This window comes from Amblyomma mixtum, chromosome 3 (assembly GCF_055824585.1).
Source record: "Amblyomma mixtum isolate Tamu chromosome 3, ASM5582458v1, whole genome shotgun sequence".
NCBI lineage: Eukaryota > Metazoa > Arthropoda > Arachnida > Ixodida > Ixodidae > Amblyomma > Amblyomma mixtum.
The window spans coordinates 266,366,012-266,384,521 of NC_143014.1; positions in this window are offsets into that span (position 1 = coordinate 266,366,012).

Sequence of the window (18,510 nt, forward strand, 5' to 3'; positions counted from 1 at the left end):
TTGAACGGCGCCAAAGCATGATTTAGGCCCGGAAAGTGCTCTGGGCCATATTTTGGTGATGGGCTGCAACAGAAAGGTTTAGACCATTTGTATAGCAGCATCTACAACGAATACCTTGACGGACAACTTAACATAGGCGAACAGCACCCGCGTCCTATTACAGAATCTGTAGCTTATAGACGGGAAACCTGCGCTTGTCGGTGGTTTTCTGATTTATGAAGCAGGTGCTTCTCAATAAGGTGGAATTCTTGAGGAAGGAAGGTCAGTTAATTGTCCGTGGAAATCATAACGTACGCGCCCCTTTTATTGTCATGGCGTTAAAGTGGCCGTGTCGCAGATTAGCCGACGTCGTCGTTGCGGTACCTTGTTGATCTCGGCGTCTGTTCTCTGCATCGTTGACCGCGAGCGAAAAATCCACACAAAATTCCCTGAGAGACAACCTAGGGGGCAGGTGGGCCAGCTGGGTGAAGCGATCTTGAGGCGTTGTCCCAACCTGCGCGCGGAATAGCGAGCAAACTCGTCGCGCGAGATACCTCGGGAAAAGCAACCGGGGTCGTGTGAGCCCCACCTTTGGCATCTCGTGCCACCAAAGGGCAGTGGCGCGTCGCTTGTCTGCCGGACCAATGAGCCAGAAGTGGTACGAGGACTTCGGGGATCGATGAATGTCAAGTAGAGGATGACCATTCCCGCATATGTGGGGATGAACTTATTAACGGAGTCGTGTCGCACTCTTGAGGCTCATCTTATGTGTCCCCCTTAATTTCTCTAGTTTTCTAGCACTACTAGGCACATTTTTCGATTTCTAGCATGCGTACGTACTACATACAGTACGCTCAGTCGAGATGAAAAAATATTAGCACAATGACAACCATGCGGCTGGCACAGCACTGTGCTTCGCAAGCACGATCTGCACTTTTGTTATCGGTGTGTTCGTAACCACCACGCCGAGCGCTGCTGTCTGCCGCTCCGGTGACACGTCACAGCGCAAATATTTTTTCGTCGTGACTCCGCGTACTTACGTCGCTGTATCCTGCTTTGTGGCAGGCGGCCCACCTGCACACTGTGTTTTGGGCAACCTGCTAGGTGTGTACACCTGGCAAGCCTTCACCTGAGTGACGGCCTGGGTGAAGGTCTTGATTGTAAATATCTCCCAGGCGAACGCCTTCAGGTCAATGCCTTTAGCTTGTTAGGTCGTTAAGTACGTACTCTAAGGAGTGTTAGAGTACACGATTTTCACGTTTAACCACCCTAAACAGTGTGCTATTTTTTATGTGTCAAACTGTCACTTCAAGGGAAAAAAATGCACGTATAACTTCCAGAGCGCGACCCCAGGAAACTTCCTGCGGATTTGTGGTGTGTACCCTGGTTAAGACCGAGTACGATGTCGACCACGGCGTCTATTCGCAGGAACTCAGGAAAGAAATTTTCGAAAATGCCTCACCGTGGCGGTCGCTGGGAGGTCGGCTAACGGCTCTGCCTGGATGGGTCCAGTTGCGGGCTCACATTCATCATGGCGTACGCTGTCCTTTTCCTGGAGCGGATTGGTGCCGCCCATCGCCAGCGCCGAGTGCCCCGTGTCTGCGGTGGGTAATCCGGGCAGAGGACAGGAGTTGGACGAGCTCAGAGACCTGCGACCGCCAAGATGAAGACTGAGCGCTGGTCGTGATGTCACCGCCGCTGCCGTCGCTGAGACTGGTTGCATGTTCTGGAACGGCCTGGACACCACGCTGTACTGAGGAGCCTCTTCAGCAGCACGAAGTCTGCGAGCCATTGGTTGATCAAACGGTGGTACTGAGCCGCGTACAACGTGGCCGCGTCTCATCGACGAAAGAGCCTCTTACTAGGGTCGGACAGCTGGAACAGGAGCGCGCATGCAACGAACGCCACGAGGGAATCTTCTTTGCCTTCTGCTCCGTGTTCTTTATGGCGCGTTGGCAAGAGTTAGTGCTCGAAATAACTGGCACGTGCAGGAAAATGCGGCAAAATTTAAAGCCCTCAACCAGGGGCAGAAAAAAACCGGAGGGTAATAAGAGTTAGGTGTGTCGCACAAACTTAAATAAAATCCAAATGTAATCAGAACACGTTCGTAATTTTATGACTGATTGAAACACGTCTTTTTTTCAAAGCCCAAACGCGCACATTGCTGAGATAAATGTTCACGCATGTCGCGCCACAGTTGTATAAACGAAGAGTCGAATTATCACACTTCGCACAGTGGACTGAGCAATGTCACCCTCTAATAGGCCGCGAAAATGCATTTAGGTTGCAAAGGACGTTATAAAAATGTGTGCAATCTATTTCTCATAGGTGTAAAGAATTTGGAGTACTAAATTTGCAATGCCACAAAATTACAACATGAGTGGCAGATGTAAGCGCACACGTTTGAGAAACTGATTATTTCCTGCAACTATGTAAAAGAAGGTATTACCAAATTAAATTAGCAAAAAACGTACCTGTAGAAAAAAGACAACAGTCAAAATGTTATGCATAACTACAGACACAGGTGTTCTCATCGTTTTTAAGTGATGCGAAGAATATATGAAGCTGCTTTTTATGTGTAAATTTGCAGGGAACCATTACAACGCCTGCTAAATGCTCTCTGAACAGCGTCGCAATGAAGCATCGATGAAAGCCGACCCTCACAGAACGCCTATTTGCTATTTAAGATGGAGAAAAAAGGCTCACGTAAATATATACACGAAATTTGTTATCGAGATAGGGAACTCAGATATGGACAAGTTGCATTAATTCATTATAAATAACATCTCGTATGAAATACGAGCACGGAGGTGAGCACGCAGCCAAGTGGTGCTTTTATTAATGGAGAATTGGAAAGGCCAGCGCTTTGTCTGTATTATCCACGGTTTTTCTTTCCACGTCGGGCTGCCGAGCAGGGCCACCATTTTCTCAGGCGAACGTTTTCACGCTAGTAACGTTACTGTCGAATCGTCCTTTTACTAGCAATCGTAACTTCACTGCTGCATTTAAAGAGCTGAAAAATAGTGTAATGCATATGGGTAGACGTGGGAATGAGCAGAAGACGTTTTAGAAATTTGAGCACATTTCGCATAATGACAAACGTAAGGGCCACGAGTCACACCGTAGCATACCGCTCCAATGGATTCTCCGTCGTGCGTCGAGCCTATTCAGACGCAGTAGTGAAGAAACGCACAATCATCATTCAGAAAATGTAATTTTGCCGTTTTCACACCCTCCGTGGAGCGCAGTAATTACAAGAGTTAGGCGACGTCAGCCGGAGCAGCGTTATTGGCTCGCTGGCGCGAGAAGTGAATATCGTAGCGGCAACCGCCAGCGCGTGTTCTTAGCTCTCAATTCACAGAGAACAACTTGTGACACGAAGTTTAAATTCGTTCATCCCACCATAAAGAAGAGAATGCCAATTTCTGGCACTGCAGTTACATCAAGCACGGCAGCAGACTTCTCCAGAGGTCTCCAGAGTTAGGCCTTCGCAGGAACGACAATCCAAACTGCAGGTAACTGCAGAAGCAATACCGGATTCAAGGACACATCCGAAGCGCACGGGAGCGCCGAGCCAGCCGAGACAGTGGACAGTCGCATGTGACAGGAATTCGCTGCGTCTATAGATGAACGGCCACCTCATGGGAGCGGCGGTAGGCAAATACGAAGCCGTGACAATGAATAGAAGCTACCGCTTCAAAGCGGCAGCATGGGTTCGACTAGAAACACTTTCAATGAACTAGAAGGAAGGTGAACTGCTCGCAGGGAGCAGCCCGCGACTTCGCACGGTGAGTCTTCTGACATAGTAGATGACCTTAAAAATCGCCCAAGACGAAATAACTAGATAGTTAAGGGGCTACTACAGCTGGAAAGAAAAAAACTGGGAAGATACAGAAAGAATCGCCAAGGAATTTTTCACCACCCACAAGAAAGTTGAATAGGGAGAAATGGAACGCATTCATGTCATTTGTAGGCGCAAGTCTGATAGCATCCCCCGATAGTAATTAAGTTCTTCAACTAAAAAAGCGAAACTGCCATCTTAAAAAGCGCGTCAAAGCTGAAGGATGTAATTTCACCTAAAGTATGGACAGAAGAAGACTTTTCACAGAAACTGCAAGCGGCTGTGAGAATTCGCTAACCGTAATGAAGCCGAAAGCAAGTTTATGTTGTCACATGATAAGCTGAGCATAAGAGATAGAAGTTACAGATATGACAAAATTCGTGACCGTGTTGTGCAATAAAGCCATGTGGAGCCCATTTGAGCGAATAATCACGAGCAGCCTTTTCAGAACAAAGGCATTTGAAACCCTTTGACCTGTATCATTCATTGTTGCTAACTCACATACTTTACTACCTATGCAAGAAAACTTGCTTTCCATCATTGTCACGTGTTAGGGAGATGTTATTATGAGAACAGGAACATGGCTGAGCCTAGCTATCTGGGACGCTGGGTTTGTTTTTTCATATGTATTTGCGGCTTACGGAAAGAAACGGTCAAGTTCCAAAGCAGGACGCGTTCTAATTGCCGTTAAGGACACAATTCGTTCTTCTCTCTTGTTTGTCGATTCGACTCTTGAAATGCCCTAAGTAAGAAAGGATAGGCATACGTTTCCAAAATGCTCATATTGGTGTGTGTTGCAGACCACCTGATACTGGGCACATTTCCTTGATCGTCTGTACGATGAAGTCGATCACGGTCTGCAAATGCTCACTGTCCTCCCCGGAGATTTAACTATCCTGGTGTGAACTAGATCAGCTGTACTGTTCCGACCAAATGCACTCGTTGCAGTGCATATATTAAATGATCGAAATTACTAATTACTTTGAAATAAAGCGAATTCTTAACACACCAAACGCAGATACTAGTCTGTTTTAGAGTTAGTCTTGAGAACCCATGCTGAAGTAAGACTTGCAACGTCATTGAATATATTAGTGATCACCGTGCAGTGGATTGCATTTAGCCCTTCAAGTTCCAAAATATGGCCGCATGGAAGAACAGATATTCGATTATAACAGAGATGATGTGGAAAAGCTTTTGACAATGCTGATTGATTTTTCATGTTCCTACTTGCATCAGTATAAGGATAGCTGAAGAAAGATGGAAGTTATTAACTGAATGTAAGTTATTAAATGAAAGTACTTGGTGCCATGTTGCATGGGTGGTTGATTGCTATTTGTTTTTGTTTTTTTTGCGCCACCCCTAAAAACTCGAATCTCAGATTTCGCTGATATTTGTCTCACCGAAGCCCCTCTCCGTGGCTGTGAGGTTGCTTGGAAAGAGCAACCCGGGTTTCACAAGCTCCACCCATGGCAGCACCTGCCATGGGAGGGCATGTGGCGCATTGCTTAACCTCTGCATCACTGCGCAAGGAGTGGTATGAGAACAGCCAACGAGCTGTGACTGTAAAGTAGAAAATAAAAAATTGTGCTCATAAGTGCATTAACCCATTAATGCAGTCGTATAGTGCTGTTAAGGTGGAGCTAAAGGAGCAGATTAAGTCCGATTTGCTCCGATCATTCAGTGAAGCCTGCTTGACCTTCTTCAAAACCGATCTTCGAACCAAAGCAGCAGTGCAAAACGAATTGCTCTCCATGCAATTCGCATTTCGGCAAAATGCGCTACATCGTCCGCCGTTCTTTTTAGCGATACTTACCCTATGTGGAGGAGCAAGATAAGGCACAGGGAAACGACAACTAGGAAGTCGAGATCCCCCGTGTAGAGTTGTCTTCTTCTTACTTTGTTCCTGGGTCTTTTGTGCGAAGTAAGTATGGTTGCAGCTGAGTCTGGTTGGGAAAGTGCAAAGAGCCGCCGCGGTGGCTCAGTGGATATGGCGCTCGCTTGCAGACCCGAAAGACGCGGGTTCGATCCCGGCCGGGGTGGTGCAATTCAATAGAGGCAAAATTTTAGAGGTCCGCGTACTGTGCGATGTCAGTGCACGTGGAAGAACCTCATCAGGTAGAAATTTCCAGAGCGTTTTACTACGGCGCTCATCATAGCTTTGGGATATTAAACACGCATAAACCACAAAACTGTAAAACTTCATCGCCTCGAACTTGGCAGAATGCTGAACGACTGATTTGGAAAAACATATATTAAAGTTGACTGATATGCAAAAACATCTTCACAATAGACTCAAAAGAAAACATTCGACAGAAGTCTGTCTGGTTGGGAAATTTAATGTTAGGAGAAGGTAAGTGACGCCAACCTGTCGTATAGTGCAACTTGGTTACTTGGTTGGCGTCACTTACCTTCTCCTAACATCTTCACAATACTTCGAGATAACAGGTCAGATGCACGCTTCTCTGAAAAAGCATTAGCAGCGTGCAGCTAGCCGTTGAAATATTCGGTGTTTTGAAGTGACCTGTGACTCTCTTGCTTGATTATAACAAGCCTGCTTGCTAGCTTTTTTATAGCATTTCTGCACCAAAAACATTTTTCTAACTTTCATACCGTGTTCCCAGCTGCTCATTTTTTTCAGCATGGCTTGTGCAATGTTTATCACCATTATTTTCCAATTAGCCCTCTTTCGTTGCGTTTTCATCATAATACGCGTGCTTGTCTGTATTGGTATCTAATCTGGGGAGAATTATTCCCGTTTTTGATTTTCTCGAGCTTCCGCATTTGCTTCTGCCACACCCCTTGACACGTCAACGGCGTAAGATAGACAAGATCGAGCGCTGAGTCTGATGGCCTCAATGTTACCACGCCAACGCCCAGCGTGCGTCCGGAGCACAGCGTTGCTTTGTACTCTCTCCCCACGCTGCCCTTCATTCGGCGAAATTATTTGCGCACGCTTTCTCCCCGCCTATCCTCTTTCCAGAAGTATCTCATCTACGCGTCACCTGTCGACATTGCCGCGAAACGAAATGCTGGGGCTACCAGCGGGCGAAAAGGAGACTCGTTGCCGCTGTTATACTTCGTGTGCGAGCCAGGAAACATGTGAAGGGAATCGTGTTTATTGTTGAGCATATGACAGCCCGTTTCTTTTTAACATGGCGTTTTCGCTTTGATGATTCGGGCGATGCCGCATGAGCAGCATATGAAACGTGGATATGACAGTTCAATAAAAACAAGAAGACGAGGCGATCTTAGCGGAAGCGCAGGTAAATTTAACTTTCAAGGTGCGATGCCTGTCACTTCGAAGTGTTCGAAAACCTCACATTTATTGCAGCTCCAATCCGTAATAAAATCTTTCTTCTATGTTCGGTGTTCAGTTCTATCGTCGGCTTTTCATTTCTGTCAGAGTGCATACCTCGCAGCCAGCTCCACAAAATACATGCTCGATGAAGGCAGCAGCCCACTAATCTCGCTTGATACCGGGTCGTCTGAGCACCGTCCGCGTCGTTTTTGGGTGTCGTCTGCGCTGACGCGTGAACAAGACACGACAGAGTCACGACGCAGACGACAAATGTACCCAAGAATTGACCAGTACGCACAGGGTATGGCAGACGTGAGAAGCGCATACTGTGCAACGCTATTTGAATGCTGATGCTGCGTACGTACTGATATGCGATGAACGGTTTCGTCCCTGGCTGCAAACCAGGATATGGGGACGGAATGTTGTTTTCACAGCAGCGAAGAGCTGTTCTACTACCGATGGTGCATCCACCAAGCGGGATTTTGGAAATTTCCTTAATCCGCAGAGTATTAGGGTCTTTTGCGACGTCAGTGCGCATTAAAGAACTGCAGGCGGCCGAAATTATTCCAGAGCCCTCCCCTGAGCTCTCTCTGTTAGCTCATCCGCAGCTGCCGGACGTTAAACCTGACATACCTTAGGAGCCAGCGCAACGTGGCAGGTGAGCTGTACGAAGCAGGCAGAAGCAGAGGACAAACGCTGCGATGCAGATGATGTGTGCTTCGCCGCGGTGCTCGGCTGCTGACCCGAAACTACGCGGGTACGATCCCGAATGCGGCGGTTGAATTTCTAAGGAGGCGATTTCTAGAGGCCCGTGTAGTGTGTGACGTCAGAGCTTGTTAGAACTTGAGGTGGCCGAAATTACCGGAACCCTTCACTACGGCGTCCCTCATAGCCTGACTCGCTTTGGGACGTTAAACCCCATAAAGTATTAACGACGATACAGCTGATGGCGCCAGTACAGCGCCTCGCAGCAGGCGACGGCTATACCTGCCACGGCGCATGCGCGTATTTGCAAAATATGCGGGACGAGACGTCCGTACCGCGAGCCCTGGCACCGCAGGAGCAGCGGCACTCCGGGAGTGATGCACCTGCGCCTATTCCAAATCTGAGCGCTATCGATTAGATGCCGCCGAAGCTCCCTCCGACGCAGCAGAAATGAGCCCCTCTTATCATTACCGTCGGCGCTCCTGTCTCCGGGGCACGGTGGAAGATATACAGGGCATTTCACGTAACTTGAACCGAGGATTTAAAAAAGCGGTAAACCGCAGCCCGCTGAAACCAACGATACATTGTTCGCCATTCTGTGGCTCTCCTCAGAATATTCTTTTCATTGCGCTTAATTAGTTAATTAACTGAGATGAATTATGCGAATTTTCAAATATTCATTTTACTGCCAAGAACGTTACGTTAGGTTGTAGAGCAGGTTTATAAACAACCGATCCAGTTGATTGTAGCATCGTATCTCCTACGGGGTCCTTTTTTTCGGCATCTAAAGAAAGCCGCCGCGGTGGCTCAGTGGCTATGGTGCTCGGCTACTGGCCCGAGAGACGCGGGTTCGATCTCGGCCGCGGCGGTTGAATTTCTTTGGAGGAGAAATTCGAGGCCCGTGTACTGTGCGATGTCAGTGCACGTTAAAGAACCCCAGGTGGTCGAAATTTCCGGAGCCCTCCACTACGGCGTCTCTCATAGCCTCACTCGCTTTGGGACGTTAAACCCCATAAACCAAACCAAACCTAAAGAAAGCCCGCGAAATATGAAAAAATACCACGTGACTGCGCTCATGCACTACCAAATTTCAGCGCGCTCAGAGGCGTTTCAAGCAAACGGAGCGTGCGCGCTGACCGTGGCGATATAGTCATAGAGAAATCTTTCTCTATGATATAGTGGCGAAATGAAGGGCCGCCGCTTTTAGCAGCGGCTTGACAGTGCGTCCGCACATCCCCCAGCGGTGCGGCGGCCGCTGGGGGATGCCCGCTCACCGTGGCCTTCGCCACGGTCAGCGGGCACGCTAAGTTTGCTCGAAGCGCCGCTGACAGCGCTGCAGTTTGGTAGCGCATAAAGCCCCTTGATAAAAGCTTGTAAAAGCTTTTCTAAAAGATAAAAGGTAGGTAGGTAGTAGTAGGTAGCTAGCTTTTATCTACCTAGCTTTTAGCTATCTAGCTTTTATCTAAAGCCCCTTGGCTTTAGTGGCCGCATTTGTTTTTCCAGTCCCGGACTACTTGCTGGCAGGTCTCGGCTTCCGCTCGGACAGGAAAAGCGTCATGGTCACATGACCTACTTGCCATAGGCTGCTTTCGAACACGGCGCCAGAGCCGGGCTCCCCCTCGGTTACCGTACAAGGACGCTGTCATCTGCTAGCAGACGATGCAAGCCACGGCCACTACGACGCCGAAGCAACGCCGAAGCAACGCCGTGCGCTCGATCATGATACTGAGTCGATTTAAAGACTGTACTGTCAGCTTAGCGTAGGTGCATTACAGAACTCAGCTTCGGAGGCATGCTCGCCGCTACTGCTTGCGGCGAAGTTCGCACAAAGTAGCCCAACTCGTTGCGGAAAGGCGGATAGACGAAAGCCTCCGCAAAAATGTTGACAACAAGCTCTCTAGCTGCTCCAGTATACGAGTGGTTCACCTGCGACGCTTTCAGGTAAGCGTACAGACAGCATGTGGCAAAACAAGCGAACAAGAACCTCTTGACGACACGAGCAAACAATACGCGCTAGCAGCTCCGAACGCGCGTCCGTGTGCGGTGGATTTCAAGAAAATAAACGAAGATGCAAAAACAAAAAGTCTTGCGATGGCTCAGAGAGGAGCTACGGAGCTCATGTGAAGGTTTAACGGATGATATCGACCTCCAGGAACACGAAAAGCACTCAAAATGCACACGGAGTCTAACTTAATATGGCTGCCAGCGCGGCGCGCAGCTATCGTCTGCTGCCTTCTCAGCAGCCCCAAGCAGCCCGCGGACTGCCATAGGCTAAAAACGAACGCGTTGCTATGGCGATGCAAGCAGGTGGGCGGAGCTTTCGGGCTGCCGAGAAAAACATATACCGGACTCGAGTCCGCAAGTAGTCCCGGACAGTCCGGGACTGAAAAACAAATGCGCCCAGTAGCGCACGAGCACAGCCACGTGGCATTTTTTCATATTTCGCGGGCCTTCTTTAGATGCCGGAAAAAAGGATCCCGCATGAGATACGATGCTACAATAAACTGGATCGGTTGTTTGTAAACCAGCTCTACAACCTAACGTAACGGTCTTGGCACTAAAACTAACATATTAAAATTTGCCTAATTCTTAGTTAACTAACTAATTAAGCGCAATAAAAAATATTCTTAGGAGCGCCACATGAAGGCTAACAAAGTATTGCTGGTTTCAGCGGGCTGCGCTGTACCGCTTTATTTAAGTCCTTGGTGCAAGTTACGTGAAGCACCCTGCATAGGTGAGTACAGCGCGGCCCGCGCCGCTCTCAGATAAAGTCCCCTAGTTTCCAGAATTTCCATCAGATGGCTGTTCGCTAGGCGGCCCGGCCGTTGTGAGAGACGATGCTTTTCTAGGGGGAATGCGCGCTTTGTGAACGCCATTTTCCCAAAAACTGTTGCCGATGAGAAGAGAAAGCACTTTTGCCGCTTTGTTTCTTTACTGCTTCGCTGCTCGCTGCAGTTTCATGAAGCAGCGGCTTCGCGCTGGTTTAGTTGAAGGCGAAGAAGGCGATGAGTTCTGGCGGGTTTTTTGAACCTGCTACACGAATAATTGCCGGAGCCCTGATAGCCGAGCATGTAACCATCGCTCGACTTTTTTGTTCTCTTGACCTTTGGCGCTTTGGTTCGTGCGTTAGTTGGCCCGTTCAATCGTTCGCCTGCTGCGCGCCCTGCTCGTTCCTTCCTCAGTTCGTTCCTTAAATTATTGTAGCATTTGCTACAGCTTTCGTGCGTGCCGCTCGTTCGTACTTCTATGCACTTGCTTCTTATACCGTTCGTTTACTCAGTCGTTTGCTTGTTCTTGATTTGTCCGCTTATTTGGATGGGCTTGACTTTCTTCGGATAGTGCAATCAAGCACGCACATTTTTTTGCGGTATGTTTTTAGCAGTCCCTATCTTTTAATTTACGATAACTAACAGTGCAACAAATTTCCAGAGCGCCTACTGTAAAATAACCATGGCTGCGCTGTAAGGCTGCACTGTAAGGCGTAGGGAATGATTAACCTTAACAGTATTAACACGCCAATAACAAATTATTCTGCCGCCGCGGTGGCTCAGTGGCTATGGTGCTCGGCTGCTGGCCCGAAAGACGCGGGTTCGATCCCGGCCGCGGCGGCTGAATTTCTTTGGAGGAGAAATTCGAGGCCCGTGTACTGTGCGATGTCAGTGCACGTTAAAGAACCCCAGGTGGTCGAAATTTCCGGAGCCCTCCACTACGGCGTCTCTCATAGCCTCACTCGCTTTGGGACGTTAAACCCCATAAACCAAACCAAACCTAAAGAAAGCCCGCGAAATATGAAAAAATACCACGTGACTGCGCTCATGCACTACCAAATTTCAGCGCGCTCAGAGGCGTTTCAAGCAAACGGAGCGTGCGCGCTGACCGTGGCGATATAGTCATAGAGAAATCTTTCTCTATGATATAGTGGCGAAATGAAGGGCCGCCGCTTTTAGCAGCGGCTTGACAGTGCGTCCGCACATCCCCCAGCGGTGCGGCGGCCGCTGGGGGATGCCCGCTCACCGTGGCCTTCGCCACGGTCAGCGGGCACGCTAAGTTTGCTCGAAGCGCCGCTGACAGCGCTGCAGTTTGGTAGCGCATAAAGCCCCTTGATAAAAGCTTGTAAAAGCTTTTCTAAAAGATAAAAGGTAGGTAGGTAGTAGTAGGTAGCTAGCTTTTATCTACCTAGCTTTTAGCTATCTAGCTTTTATCTAAAGCCCCTTGGCTTTAGTGGCCGCATTTGTTTTTCCAGTCCCGGACTACTTGCTGGCAGGTCTCGGCTTCCGCTCGGACAGGAAAAGCGTCATGGTCACATGACCTACTTGCCATAGGCTGCTTTCGAACACGGCGCCAGAGCCGGGCTCCCCCTCGGTTACCGTACAAGGACGCTGTCATCTGCTAGCAGACGATGCAAGCCACGGCCACTACGACGCCGAAGCAACGCCGAAGCAACGCCGTGCGCTCGATCATGATACTGAGTCGATTTAAAGACTGTACTGTCAGCTTAGCGTAGGTGCATTACAGAACTCAGCTTCGGAGGCATGCTCGCCGCTACTGCTTGCGGCGAAGTTCGCACAAAGTAGCCCAACTCGTTGCGGAAAGGCGGATAGACGAAAGCCTCCGCAAAAATGTTGACAACAAGCTCTCTAGCTGCTCCAGTATACGAGTGGTTCACCTGCGACGCTTTCAGGTAAGCGTACAGACAGCATGTGGCAAAACAAGCGAACAAGAACCTCTTGACGACACGAGCAAACAATACGCGCTAGCAGCTCCGAACGCGCGTCCGTGTGCGGTGGATTTCAAGAAAATAAACGAAGATGCAAAAACAAAAAGTCTTGCGATGGCTCAGAGAGGAGCTACGGAGCTCATGTGAAGGTTTAACGGATGATATCGACCTCCAGGAACACGAAAAGCACTCAAAATGCACACGGAGTCTAACTTAATATGGCTGCCAGCGCGGCGCGCAGCTATCGTCTGCTGCCTTCTCAGCAGCCCCAAGCAGCCCGCGGACTGCCATAGGCTAAAAACGAACGCGTTGCTATGGCGATGCAAGCAGGTGGGCGGAGCTTTCGGGCTGCCGAGAAAAACATATACCGGACTCGAGTCCGCAAGTAGTCCCGGACAGTCCGGGACTGAAAAACAAATGCGCCCAGTAGCGCACGAGCACAGCCACGTGGCATTTTTTCATATTTCGCGGGCCTTCTTTAGATGCCGGAAAAAAGGATCCCGCATGAGATACGATGCTACAATAAACTGGATCGGTTGTTTGTAAACCAGCTCTACAACCTAACGTAACGGTCTTGGCACTAAAACTAACATATTAAAATTTGCCTAATTCTTAGTTAACTAACTAATTAAGCGCAATAAAAAATATTCTTAGGAGCGCCACATGAAGGCTAACAAAGTATTGCTGGTTTCAGCGGGCTGCGCTGTACCGCTTTATTTAAGTCCTTGGTGCAAGTTACGTGAAGCACCCTGCATAGGTGAGTACAGCGCGGCCCGCGCCGCTCTCAGATAAAGTCCCCTAGTTTCCAGAATTTCCATCAGATGGCTGTTCGCTAGGCGGCCCGGCCGTTGTGAGAGACGATGCTTTTCTAGGGGGAATGCGCGCTTTGTGAACGCCATTTTCCCAAAAACTGTTGCCGATGAGAAGAGAAAGCACTTTTGCCGCTTTGTTTCTTTACTGCTTCGCTGCTCGCTGCAGTTTCATGAAGCAGCGGCTTCGCGCTGGTTTAGTTGAAGGCGAAGAAGGCGATGAGTTCTGGCGGGTTTTTTGAACCTGCTACACGAATAATTGCCGGAGCCCTGATAGCCGAGCATGTAACCATCGCTCGACTTTTTTGTTCTCTTGACCTTTGGCGCTTTGGTTCGTGCGTTAGTTGGCCCGTTCAATCGTTCGCCTGCTGCGCGCCCTGCTCGTTCCTTCCTCAGTTCGTTCCTTAAATTATTGTAGCATTTGCTACAGCTTTCGTGCGTGCCGCTCGTTCGTACTTCTATGCACTTGCTTCTTATACCGTTCGTTTACTCAGTCGTTTGCTTGTTCTTGATTTGTCCGCTTATTTGGATGGGCTTGACTTTCTTCGGATAGTGCAATCAAGCACGCACATTTTTTTGCGGTATGTTTTTAGCAGTCCCTATCTTTTAATTTACGATAACTAACAGTGCAACAAATTTCCAGAGCGCCTACTGTAAAATAACCATGGCTGCGCTGTAAGGCTGCACTGTAAGGCGTAGGGAATGATTAACCTTAACAGTATTAACACGCCAATAACAAATTATTCTGCCGCCGCGGTGGCTCAGTGGCTATGGTGCTCGGCTGCTGGCCCGAAAGACGCGGGTTCGATCCCGGCCGCGGCGGCTGAATTTCTTTGGAGGAGAAATTCGAGGCCCGTGTACTGTGCGATGTCAGTGCACGTTAAAGAACCCCAGGTGGTCTAAATTTCCGGAGCCCTCCACTACGGCGTCTCTCATAGCCTTAGTCGCTTTGGGACGTTAAACCCCATAAACCAACCAACCAACAAATTATTCTAGTCATCGCTTCTACAACTGCTGCAAGGGTGCTCTCAAACTTTGACTGTGACACAGTTTACATTGAAACGAGATGAATGTAATGATTTTATTTACTTCTTGCGACACATTTCATTCGTTACACATTTAATTCGTGGCACACTTTATTGCCCGCCACTTCTTCGTTACTGAATTTTGCTGGTCTTGCCTTTCCAACCCATAGCACTAACTCGTCGCACTGCATGCAAGTATTTTTTCTTATACTTACAAAGTCAATAAAATCGCTCACATCTTACTGGCCGATACTTGGGAACGGCAACCCCGAAATACTTGTTTTGTAATCAGGAGGTATTGCTAACAATGTGCATGAGATCAGAACAGTTACATTGTACAGTTTACCAAAACGTTTGCTCATTGTCGCTCAGTAGGTATCGGTTTCAGTGGGTTGAAGCAAAACATTGAAAATAAAACAACGTGATTGCACTGAAAGATCTTGATACACTGAAAGCCACTGTTGCAGTTTTCAACAAAGTACTTGCGGCCCATTGCTGATGTTTACCGACCACCACCGTTTCGCTGAGGAAGCAACGGCATAAAACAGCACCACCGTGGACCGCACTAAGCTTGCTTAACGTGCCACGGCGATGCTGACAGCGCAAGGAACAGTTCATGCCATGCGAACGGCTTTTGTGACGTCAACGAGCGTCATTCCCACAGTGTCCTCGCCTATATATCTTAGGAATTTTTCCCTACATCTAGGGAATTTGGACGTCGTTTACGGGAAAAGGGGTTTTGTGTACAATATAGGGAAATTTCATTTGCTTGGAGACTTGTTTTTTTTTCTCTCTCAGATTGGTTTGGTTTGGTTTATAGGGTTTAACGTCGCAAAGCGACTAAGGTTATGAGAGACGCCGTAGTGGAGGGCTGCGGAAATTTCGACCACCTGGGGTTCTTTAACGTGAACTGACATCGCACAGTACACAGGCCTCGAATTTTTCCTCTAAAGAAATTCAACCGCCGCGGCCGGGATCGAACCCGCGTCTTTCGGGTCAGCAGCCGAGCACCATAACCATTGAGCCACCGCGGCGGCCTCTCAGATTGGGAAGACAGTACAAGCTTTTCGCAGTTTTTTTCTCTACAACTGACGGAGGTCCGCACAACACCGTCGTGCGTTCGAGTAGAGCCTGTTTCACATGCAAGTGAAAACGCTTTGTTGCTGCGGCGCAAAAGCTGTTTAGAGCCATCGCGGCGGCTGCAGTAGTCAGCGGCGATGTTCCAACAAGTTAAAAATTTTTTGTCGCACTGCGCTGCCCAATTTTACTCGCTTGCATGCATGTGAACCAGCCTTTCAACGGACGTAGTCAGACGTCTATGGTGCCTGACGTGGCCAGTGGCACCCGCTGCTCTGATCTGGCGCGCCACCGTCTTCCCTCAACACGCGCGCCCCTTCCTCACGCTGTATTTGGAGCTCGCTGCACGACGTGAAATTCCTATATCTACATGTTTGTTTTGATAACTACGAAAGAACAAGGGCACCATTTTTTTTTATAAAGGAGCGCCGTGTTGGAAATCTGAGCTAGTCTAACTAGGGGAACAATTCCCAGTTCACCCGCCGAGGTGGCTCAGTGGTAAAGGCGCTCGGCTGCTGTCCCGAAAAACGAGGTTAATTCGACAATAACTACAAATTTTACTCGAATATCCTGTAGAACGAAGAAATGTGTGAAGTGAGACGGGCACTAACACGGTGAACGTACAAAGTAGGGGACTACTTGACCCATCGCAGCCGCAAAACCTTTCCAGTTCTACGTCAAAAATTCACGCCTCGCCCTGTGAGATCCCGAAAACGGACGTTCGGGAACATGTGCAAAGGCATTTTTTTTTTGTGGGCGGGCGGGGGGGTTGGGGGGGGGGGGGGGCGGCGACCGCCTCTTTTTAACCTTAGGACCGCCAGTGCGCCAGGAACGCGCGCAGCTCGAGCACCGCTCTGCCCCGGCTGCGGAGCTGGTTACGAGGGTCAACGTTGACGCCGCGAAACGCAGGAACGGGCGCCGAAGAGCTGCGCTCTAAAAGTAAATTTGTAGGAGATTTTAAAGCGCAGCCTAGCTTGTGTAAGTGTTCATGCCTCGCTGAAAGCGCACACAACCATTGCCATCTCACCTCATTGTCACAGGAGTAAAATAGACTTGCGTCACCTTATAGCACGAAAACTATTCACAACCTGACGCACTTAACTTTGACGCGTCACTCTGGTTTTCAAAGCATAGATTGTACCACCATCGGATCCGAGATACAAAATAACTGAGGAATGGCTTGGATAGAAACGAATAACTGTATGATGATTTTCCATCATACCGCACACGGAGCCGATGCTCCATTAATATTCGCGCGCAGACTTGGCTACGCGAGGTCTCCTATGCTACCTGCATCTTTTCAGGGCAGGAAAAGAAGGAGAGGGAAGCAACAATACTGGGCCATCTACAGGCCGTTCAGAAAACTACGCAGTACAGCAGTGTGCACCGACTCTGTACCAAAACGCTATAAGGGGACGGATAATTCCGGGATGAGAGCGGAGGCAGTTTTGTCTGACACAAAGTACAGTGCGATGTCGAACTGACGATGCCGTACAGCCAGCTGTTGCAAGCTCGAAAGAACATGTGTACAGTGTAGGGAAAAAATTCTAAGAGGATTAGAAAAATGAAACTTGTTTTAGTTCAAAGACGTTTGATCATCAATAAGAGATTATCATTCTCTTATTCAGTCGGGTAACCATTTTAGACACGCTTTCTTGTAGTGATAATAAAAAACAATGAACGAAAAGTTCAAAGCTCCCCCCTCATAAAGCAGGCTCATCCGGAAGCCGTAGGAAGTGCCCGAAGAACCACGAGGACCAGCACGTTCACACTGCGCAGAAAAGTTCAAAGCACCCCCTTCGTAAAGCAGGCTCATCCCGGTGCCGTAGGGAGTGCCCGAAGATCCAGGAGGTCCACCACGTTCACACTGTGCAGAAAAAAGGGAAGCCCAAAAAGCGAGATGTACATCATACTGGCAGTCCAAATTAGTTGCCCTCATATGTTCTCATTCTGCTGCGTTATTTGTTGCCAATATCATATAACTAATGATTTTTGCGCTTTGTTGTTGAACCACATGTTCATACCTGATGACTATTCAGGTGTGGCGCTTTTCTTGTTTTGCTACCTGGGCTACCTACGCCACCCTATTTTTCACTCACAACGCAGCCAACGCCGGCGCCGGATTTTCTCCGTAAGGGGACGTTTAACGCTTTCGAGTTAAAAAGAGCGTGTGAGCGAATACCAGATGGCCGCCGCTCCTCAAAAGTTCGGCTTCAAACCTTTTTATTTTTTAAGATTTGCATCTAACGTATACCACTCTACTGTGAATACACATTTGTTCTTTGTACCAGAAAATTACTCGTTCGAAGTCTGCTGCGCAGATAAGTGTATGTAGGTGGTAGCGAGGGGCCACTCAATCATAACGACAGGAAAAAGCAGCCGAGAGCCCCGTTCGAGGACGAGCGTGCAGCATCCTGCGTGTCCTCCTGGTCGGTCAATCTCCAGCAAATTGGTAGTGGTGGTGCTCACGAAAGGCTGAGGTGATGCCGCGTTCACTGAGATCGCGAAGGCGCAGGTGGGTGACCGTGCAGTGCACGACAGACGTCCTGCTTCACCACTGAGCCAAGCCAACGTTGTCAGCTGCGCGAAAAATGTTGCGAAAATGCAAAGGAAATGTCCACATGGTAAACACCCGTGTTCTGGAAGCACAATACCAGTTATGCGGCGGAAAAAATAATAAAAGCTTCATTTTTTCGTTCACCGTAAAGCGGTGCACTTTAGCAACAAAACTACAGAAAATAAAAACGAGACAATGCGGCGCACTGCTCCTGAATCTGATACCATTTGGGACGGCCATGCGCGTGAAATCTTTCAGAGAACGGGCAAATAAACGCCAGTGTGTTGAAAACGCTGTTTCCGGGCTCAACTCTGTCTCCAGAACAATATAAACAACCTATATCGTTGCTGACTTGATTTTTAGAAATAATACTAACCGAAAATTACCTCTGAAGCGTAAGCGTAAAATCTGAACTGTACGGTTAGTGTGTTACAGAGAGAGCTGTAATAGCTTTATACAAGTCATTCCCATGTAGAAACCATGCAGTCAAAGCCTGTTTAGC